At 44.9% G+C, this 9,754-nt stretch overlaps 1 pseudogene; it reads right to left on the bottom strand.

Annotated features, from left to right (window-relative positions):
* Window positions 1-253: 253 nt before the first annotated feature.
* LOC144311787 (large ribosomal subunit protein eL43 pseudogene) lies at window positions 254-771 on the bottom strand (annotated as a pseudogene).
* Window positions 772-9,754: the final 8,983 nt, after the last annotated feature.

The raw sequence follows: 9,754 nt of genomic DNA, 5'->3' as shown, positions 1-9,754 counted from the left end.
CCACGCATAGGTCCCCTGGGTGGTACCTAGGCACCCAGCCCTCTGTGAGCAGGAGAAAGCACCATGGAATGCTTCATCCTTGGGGGCCACTCCTCCTATCAGCTTGCTTCTTGCTATGGCCAGGACAGTGACAGAGAGAGAGGTAAAATGCCTCTTTTACTTGAAAGTCAGTTCTGCGGTAGTTTTTGGTCAGAGTCCAAATAAATTCCAAATATACATCAATCCTATCCATCTGTTTCCCCCAAGGACCCAATTTTGTTTGTTTGTTTGTTTATTATATAAATTAACCCATTTATTATAGGCTAGCAATGTTTCAAATGGTGGAGCTTCTACTGGTCTTTCAACTTCTTCAGTCTTCTGATGGCCGACTTTACTGTGAGAGCAGAAGTGGTGTTGTAGGTCCAGGCGCCACCGGCCACGGTCTTCATGCAGGAGCCACAGTGCCAGATGCCTACCGCTCGCCCTTTCATCTTGGTCTTGCCACAGAAGGTGTACGTGGCGTGCTGGCTTATCTCAATCTTCTTCACCATCTTCCTGAGGAAGGCCCCATAGCAGGTCCTGTATTTACCCACGATTCCTACCTTCTTGGTGTGTTTGGCCATGTTGCCACCAACCAGGTCTGAGCCCAGAGAGGCTTATCCAGGATAAGCCCAGGGTTTGGAATTGATTTTAAGGGAAAACAATCTTCAGTGCTGGGCCAGCCCCTCATGTTTCATTTCTCCTTGGCATTCCCCCAAAAAAGAGCCTAAATCAGGGAGTGACCTCCCTGTGGGGCTAATGATTTAATCAACCATACCTATTTAATGAAACCCCCATAAAAACACAAAGTGATTAGGTTTGAGCCTCATGTTGGTGAACACATGGAGATTTGGGGAGAGTGGCACACTATGAAAGGGCATGGAGTTCCACACCCTTTCCCTAGACCTTGCCCTGTGCATCTTTTCCATCTGTTCCTGACTTATATCTTTTCGTAATAAACCAGTACTCTAGTAAGTAAAGTGTTTCTGAGTTCTGTGAGCCACTCTAGCAAATTAATTGAACCCATTGAGGGATTTGTTGGAACTTCCAATCAATAGCTGGTGACAAGTACAGATGACAGCCTGGGCTTGTGATTTGTGTCTGGAGGTGCCCAGTCTTGTGGGCTTGAACCTTACTCTGTGGAATCTGATGTTGTCTCCAGGTAGACAGTGTCAGAATTGAGATGAATTATAGGACACCCAGATGGTATTGGAGAATTGCTTGGTGGTGCGGGAAACCTCCAGCCACACACACACACTTGGAATTGGGTACAGAAATTTTGTATTATTTATGTGAACTTTTAATTTTTTAATTTTAAAAAGATTTATGTGTTTATTTGAGGGAAAGAGCAGGGAAAGGGCAGAGGGTGAGGGAGAGAATCTCAAGCAGGCTTTCAGCTGAACACGGAGCTTGACCCAGCACCATCCCATAACCCTGAGAACATAACCTGCGGAGAAATCAAGAGTCAAATGCTCAATCGACTGGCCCACCCAGATGCCCCTATGCAAACTTTTTTTGAAAAAACTTTATTTTTTAAAGATTTTTACCTATTTTTTTATTTGAGGAAGAGAGAGAGACAGCAAGAGAAAGAGTGAGCATGAACAGGGGTGGCAAGAGCAGAGGGAGAGGGAGAAGCATGTTCCCCACTGAGCAGGGAGCCCAACATGGGGCTTGATTTCAGGACCCCAAGATAATGACCTGAGCCAAAGGCAGATGCTTAAGCAACTGAACCACTTAGGTGCCGCTTTAAAATTTTTTTATATTGTTGTTTATATGTTGTGATTCCCATAAACAGTATGTTCAAAATATTTGAGACATGGTATAAAGCAAAATACACCAAATACATAATAGTGATTGTCTCTGAGGAGGAGGATAGAGAGGAATAAAATTAAGGCATGGATAACAGGGGACTTGAACTTTATACATCATGATTTTATTCCAGAGAGATATGAAGCAATATGACCAATTATTAGCACCTGTTATTAGGAGGGGTGGGTACCTCTGTGTTTGTCATGATATTCTTTGTACTTTGTTTTTAATTTTCTTTCCAAGTGTAAAAGTAGAGAGAATAATGGCTCACACTGCATGGTGGTTTGGTCCCCAGTGCTTCCTTATGCACATTTGTGTGCTCTTCAAAAGTGCTCTGCGAAACAGGCAAGACTGGCAGGGCACCATTCTTTGCAACTCACAGGTGAAAGGGCTCACAGAAGTTGAGTGATTTGGCCAAGTCTGGGGCCAGTAAACCTGGGCTCCCTGATGCCAAGCTCAGAGCTCTTCACTCTGTCTTTCTCTCTCTCTCTCTCTCTCTCTCTTTTTTTAAGATTTTATTTATTCACGAGAGACACAGAGAGAGAGGTAGAGACATAGGCAGAGGGTGAAGCAGGCTCCATGTAGGGATCCCAATGTGGGACTCAAGCCCAGAACTCTGGGATCACACCCTGAACTGAGGGCAAATGCTCAACTGCTGAGCCACCCAGGCATCCCTGTGTCTTTGTCTCTAAAGTTCAGGAGACACGTTGGCTTGCTGGAGGAAGATGCTGCTTCTTGAACCAGGTTTCAGAGTTGCCAGGAGGAGTGACACTCCCATCTCCTTGTGAGCTTTCCATACCTAGCAAGTGCGGAATTCAGAGTGCGGCCCATGAGTACTTGATGAATCCATTTACTCGCTCAACAATTATTCAGTGAACTCCTCCTATGATCCAGGCCCCTTCCCAGGCACTTTAGATGCAATCAATAAACCAAACAGACGGACAAAATCCCCTTGCATTCCAAAGATCAATGTAGGGTGCCCTTGTCTTCTCCGTAGAGGGGAAGACAGAGACCTTTCCCAGGGGATGGTACTCACCCTCCTCAGCTCTCTGACCAAGGCCAACCCAAACCCAGTCACAGAGGTCATCTCTGGGCAACTCCAGCCTAGGTCCCACCCAGTGGGAAGGCACAGAATACTCTGCAGGGTCCTGGCACACATGCATCTTGTCCTCCTCTCCACCCTCCCTCTATCTTCCCCTTGGTATCCAGGCAGAGGTCCCTTCTGTCATCTATGTCAAGTTCATTCTCTTCATTTACCCTCCTCCCCATTTGTAAGGTTTCAGAGTTTGCATAAACAATATCCAAAAATTAATGATTGAATCTCTCCCCAGCAGCCCTTGCACCCATTCTCCCTCTTAGTGCAAATAACTGAGTCAGACAGGTTCCTGCACAGCCAATGCCTGCCTTTTCCTTGGAGCCCACAGCTGTTCTTTCCAAGATGCCATTGGCTCTCTTTCTATTGGAGGCTTGTCCCAACCACCTCCTTCCAATCTCAATCCCTCCTCAATCACTCTGGATCCTCCCTATCCTGCTCTGTTTTTAATCAAAGCACATCACCCTCTAACACAACATTTACTTACTGATCATGTTTATCATCGCCTATCCCTCCCCACCAAAATGTAAGCTCCATAAAGGTCGAGTTTTATCTAGTTTGTCCCTGCTGCATCCCCAAGCACCTAGAGAAATGCTTGGAACAAAGTGGTTCTTCAATAACCATATACTGAGTGAACAAAAAAGAAAAAAATTTATTCATCAGAGCTACCAGATTCCAAGCATGTGGACATAGAGGTCTGGACAGTGGGTGGATGGTGCTAGGACAGATATGCATACAGTGTGTAAAGACAGGGTGCCCCAAGAGCCTCACGCATCCTGCAGGTGAGTTGCATGAAGCTCCAGCGCATGGCCCCCATCGCAAGTGCTCTGAGGGGTAAGGAGTCTCTGCCCTACCTGGAGAGCCTAGGAAGGGCAAGCTAGATTTTTGCAAGTCACCACAGTTAAAACCAAGGCTGACCCTGTCTCAAACTCCTTATGCTGTTTCTGCAGCTCTGGGGATAATTCAGGCCTGTTTTCCCAAAGGTGGGGAGAGGGCAGGCAATAAAACTGAAATTAATGCAAGGAAGGCTTTTAGATGAAAACGACCTCTTCCTAAAGTGCTGCTGTACGGATCACACAGAATTCAAGATATGCATAAGGATATACCTGAGCACAGACGCACAGACTTTGTGAGGGGGTCACTCAAGAAGGTAGCTTTTATTTTATTTATTTTTATTTTTTACTTTTTTTAGAAAGTAGTTTTTAAATGCAATTCTATGCAAATATTTGTTGAGCACCTACGGCAAACCAGGGTCTCTTTGAGGCTGTGGGCTCTGAACCAGAGTAAGGAGTACGCAAGGAACCATTAGATGTTAGCGCTGCCTCTGACAGCCCTCCCCAGGGGGAGCCTAGGAGAGCCTCAATCCGTTTAACATGCAAATGTGAACAGTATTGCTCTCCAGGCAAAGCTTCATTGATCATGGTTTCTTCTTTCCCGGGCTAGGGAGCTTCCCAAGAGAAAACCCACATTTTCATTCTGCACTGTTGATTTTTCATGGTCTCTCCACCTCCTCTCCCCCTCCTTCACGAGACTCCATTGTAATAGTGGGTGACCTCTCCCCCAATCCACGGGATTTCATATGGTTCACCTCCAAGCTTCATTTCATTTTATAGTCACTATTTTTTCAGCATTCCCTAGCAGCAGATGTGGCTGAAACAGAGATTTCTCAGATTAGGTTATCAGAAAGGATCTTTGACATACAAAGGGCTACTTATCCTCTTGAACCCTCCATATTTGGGGTTCACCCTAAACCTTTATATTTTATTCATCAAATCAGTCCTTAAAAATCCTCATGACAGATCAGACTGTAGATCAGAGAAGGTACAACTCTGTTTTCTATCTGGGAGCTGGAGCTCCACACACTGTTACCAGGTGAGGGCTCAAGTCTCCTCCATGAATATCTCTCCACATGCTGGGAGATGGTGGGAAATAAGAATTGATAAGCACCCATAGCTGGTCCTTTTGGGCAGTCACAAGGTCATTTCTCCCCCCCACCCCCCACCTTTTTAAAAGATTTTATTTACTTATTCGCAAAAGACAGAGAGAGAGAGAGAGGCAGAGACAAAGGCAGAAGGAAAAGCAGGCTCCCTGCAGGGAGCACAATGTGGGACTCGATCCCAGGACCCTGGGATCACGACCTGAGCCAAAGGCAGATGCTCAACCACTGAGCCACCCAGGTGTCCCCACAAGGTAGCTTCTGATGTCCTGGATCATAGGTGTTGAGTTGCACGTGGGTCATGGTAGCTAGGGTTTGGCCTTGTCCCTGGCTGAATGGTCCTGATTGCTTTGGTCCTGGTGAGGCAGCATCCAGGTCTACTCTGTGGTCCTCATGGAGATTCTTCAAACTCCCTAGGACAATACAAGGAAATCCTCTTGACTTAAACTAGACAGATGGTACTGTTAGGACCGAGGGAAAAATTCTGCCAATTCTTAATATTAGATTCTTAATATTCTTAATATTAGATTAGATATAGATTAATTCTAATATTAAGTTGTTCCTAAAAGCAATAGACAATATTTCATTAAAAAGACCTTGAGAAATGGTCAAAGCCTGTGGCCAGCTTGAGATTTTTGATTTTAGTGTAGATAGTAGTTGAAAAACACATTTTAGCTCTAATGCCTCGTTTATTTAGATTTTTTAAAACAGCAAAACCTTAAATGTGAAACTAAAAGAAAGAATCCAGGTGGAAGAATTTGAAGCCAGCTGTGGAAGTAATTCACTTCTGACCTCCCTTTGCTTTTAAAGTGTTTCACTAGAAACAAAACAAAACTAAGCAACACAGTTGGCTCATTATTAGGGCTCTGGAATTGCCTGACCCTGTCTTACATTCCTTGCCTTGGTTCTGACACCTGCAGTGCCACCTGCAGCTTGTCCCCTCAGAGTGGGCACAGCAGAGAAAGCCCAGGATCTTTGCTGTGCCCCGGTGGTGCTAGAGGCAGGGGACTGGAAGTGGCGTAGCTCACAGTAGCCCACACCTGACCTCAGACCCCAGATCTGGCCCCTTCCGTGTTCTCAGGCCCACCTGCAACTCTTCTTGACCCTCCTGGCCTCACCTCCCCGGCAATGGCCCCCTTCAGCCCCACAAGCAGGGGTAGTAGGTTCCCTTTTGGACATCAGCCCTTCTCTCCACCTCTACTTTTACCTCTGTGACAGGGTGTCCAGGGGAACAGTTGCTAAAGGCTTTGCCTGCTGGGAGTTACCTTGCCAGTGTGTGCCTGGTGCTGGTCACAGGTGTGGGCGAGTGCGCCAACGCTCTGAGCAGTTACATATAAGAGCTAAAAGTGCCTGGATGCCTGGGTGAATCAGTGGTTGATCGTCTGCCTTTGGCTAAGGACGATCCCGGGGTCCTAGCATCGAGTCCCGCATCAGGCTCCCCACAGCGAGCCTGCTTCTCCCTCTGTGTGTCTGTCATGAACAAATAAATAAAATCTTAAAAAAAAAAAAAAAAAGAGGCTAAAAGTGCCTGATGAGAGAGCAAGGAGGCCTCCCCCCTTCAAGGAAATCTAGTCTACCCACAATGGATTCCTCAGGAACAGAGAGAGTGGACAATGGGAGTGGATGCAAAGCAAAATAATAATCTTCCTTACAAAAATATCCAAGTGAGCTTCACAGCCACAGCTCATCTGCTTCATTTTCAGTACAATGCAATTTATTACTTCATTTGCTCACAACCTTACTAGAATATATCTATCAATGTGAGGCATAATTGTATGCATATGTAATACCTAAATGAAAGTAATTAATTGCGGACTCTGTGGTCCTCATGAGGAATCCATAGGCTTTTGTAGAGGATGTGGGGATTCTGGTGGCCAGAGCTGCTGAAAGAGTGGGGCTTTTTCCGGAACCCTGCTTCCTGGGGTATTCCAAGAAGCTCCACCTTATCGCCCTGCTATCTCACCAGTCAGGTGAATAAGTGCATCTATAAGTCCACTGAACCTCTTTCTAAAATATATATATATATATATGATTTGTATAAATACAAATGTATATAAATATATAAAAGTTAAAAATATATATCTAAAGCCTGTTTCTTTCATTTGATAATATAACTCCTTTTAGATGTCACTGGTTCTTTTTCTATAATGATAGCTTTAACTTTCCTAGCACCTTTGCCCCATCACTTAAGAGCTCTGTGACCATATTGGATTCCTAGGGGCGCTACAACAAACTAGAACAAATTGTGTGGCTTAAAACAAGAGAATGTATCCCTCAGTTGTGGAGAGCAGAAGTCCAAATTCAAGGTGTGGGCACAGCCAAATTCCCTCTGAGGCCTAGGGGGAGGACCCTGCTTTGCCTCTTCCAGTGTCTGGTGATGCCAGGCATTCCATGGCCTTGGGCTATATTACTCTACTCTCTGACTCCATCCTAGCCTTCTGTTTTGTCTGTGTCTTCTATTATAAGATACTTGTCATTGAATTTGGGGCCTACCTTGATAATCCAGGATGATCTCATCTCAGAATCCTGAATTATGTCTGCAAAAATTCTTTTCTTTTTTTTTTTTAATAAAATCACATTCACAGGACCACGGATTCAGTCATATTGGGGGTCAGGGACCCCATTCAACCTGCTGCAATGACTTCGGTCAAATCTTTACCCTAAATCTCAGTTTCCTCATCTGTAAAATGGGAGCTCAGTAATCACCCTCTCAAAGAGCTGTGAAGACTGAATGGGATGCTCCACATGAAGTGCCTGGCTCATGCCTCATATACACTAAGCATTCAGTGATGCTTAACTATATTTGTAATTCTTCTTCACAAATAGTTTTTATTCCTCATGGCAGTGCTGTGAGTAGAAAGAGGTCAAGATCTTGAGAAAAAAAAAAAACCCCACTGGTATCAGTCATCACTAGGGACCCACAGGCAGAATCTGGCCTCAGCTTGGGTCCCCAAATGTCCACACCTGCCTAAACACCAAGAAAAAGTCATTGTGTTAAAGATTTCTAAAAGTCATTTCATCCCATCCTATAAACCTAGCCTGGGAGAGAGAGGGTAGGCTGGGGGTGGGCTGCAGAGCAGGTGGGGGAACCAGGCTTTTCTCTAGCATGTTTATTTGTTCTACTCCATTTTTTGCAAACTTTTAAAAACCCACTCCAGGGAGCAATAGCTAGTGCATTGCACAGTTAATGAGTTTTGATCAGAGAAAATGTAGCCTCCAACTGAAAAGAAGCCAAACTTAGGAAATGAGTCTCAGAGAGAGAAAGCAGGGGCAAGAATGCCAGACCCTGCCAGAAAGGGAAAGCAGGAAGAAGAAACACAAGTCAAGAAGTGGTCCTGAGCCCAGTGCTCCATCTCCTTGGTCAAGGGATCTGCAAGGGTGAGTCCCTGTTCCATTCATTTTTTTATGAAAATGATTTTTCACACTGGCTCCTTTCAGAGGCCATTCCAACAGACTCTAGTTTTCTCTCACAAGAGACAAGAATTAATGAGCCTGCCCTAGGAGAGTTTGAGCCTCCGAGCCTTCCTGCCTGCTTCAACATCATTTCTGTGAGCATTTCTAGTTGGCAAAGCTCAGGCCGCCATTCACATTGGCCTGACTCTGAATTCCAACCCCACTCCCATCCCCATGTATATCTGAGAGGAAATATAATCCATGTGTCTGGGACAGATTTCCTCCTGACTCATCACAACGCGGTTTTGTCACGGTCGACTAAGTTGGCTTCTCTTCACATCCCCTCTGACTCGGGAAGTCCTGGGCCAGCCCCAGGGTTCAGAAGAATTGGGGGATCCTGTGGATTCTGACCTTGCAGAAGCCCCAGCTCTGGGTCCACCCTCTTCTTGGCTCTACTCTCTGGTTTTAACTTGTCTCCCTGCCACTTTGCCCTCAGCACTGCAGCACCTTCTCCGTATCATTCCCCTGCTTCAAAATCTTCAATGACTCCCTCATGGCCAGAGTTTCAAATTCTAAACACCCTTTGCATACTTGTCAAGGCTGCCTGTGTGTTGCAAACTGACCAGAAAATATTAGGAATGGCTTTTTGCCACTTTGAATGTTACAATGAGCATAACACTCAAATGAGACTGTTATCAGCAGGCATTAAAATAGTGCTTCCACCAGGTCCTGTCACCTTGGTGAGATACTGCTGTCAGTTTTGCCTCTAGTAAGCACCTTGCATGCAAGGTCCACTCGGGGGCTGATGTTGTAAGAGTTCTTCCACCCAGTCTTCTACTGGGCCAGATGAGACAGATCCCCCTGGGGAGGGTGAGGTAAGGCCATAGGACTCACCAGAGTTCCCTACAGAAATCTCTATAGGAGGGGAGGGAAATTGAGCACTCTGTGTCCTCATACCTCATCGTGCAGATCCTCATGCAACATTTCTAGCTAAGTGCATGTCCTGAGTGTTACTTATTTCACTAATGAAAAGTTATTTCTAATATCTGATATGCTAAATAATGGGCTCTCTGTGCAGATTTATACAATGACATTGAAGCACTTGCTAAAGCCCTTATCAAGTATAAGCTCTTGATTGCTTACTAACCACTACTCCTAAGGTGTGAAGTTAACTCCATGCATTCATAAACAGAGTACAGGGCTCACACTGAAGTATTCTGAAATATATAACAAACAATATTATAGAATGATCTGGCTCTAACCAACTTCTTCCAACTTCTCTCTGATTACTCCTCTACACAGACTTCCAAACTCAATTTTAACTGTCCATAGTATCCTTCAAAGAATCATGGCTACTGCAGAAGAGACATCATTAAAATAATACACACAAAAACTTTAGTAAAAATGCAATTACAAATACAAATAAATAATACAAGTAAAGACCAGACAACATGTCACTGCCTGCATACAGGCAACTTGAACATATAGCCCAACCCACATTTCCC

The sequence above is a fragment of the Canis aureus genome, chromosome 4 (genome assembly GCF_053574225.1).
Source record: "Canis aureus isolate CA01 chromosome 4, VMU_Caureus_v.1.0, whole genome shotgun sequence".
Classification (NCBI taxonomy): Eukaryota; Metazoa; Chordata; class Mammalia; order Carnivora; family Canidae; genus Canis; species Canis aureus.
The sequence above is the reverse complement of the archived record's forward strand: the minus strand, read 5'-3'. Positions and strand labels throughout refer to the sequence as shown.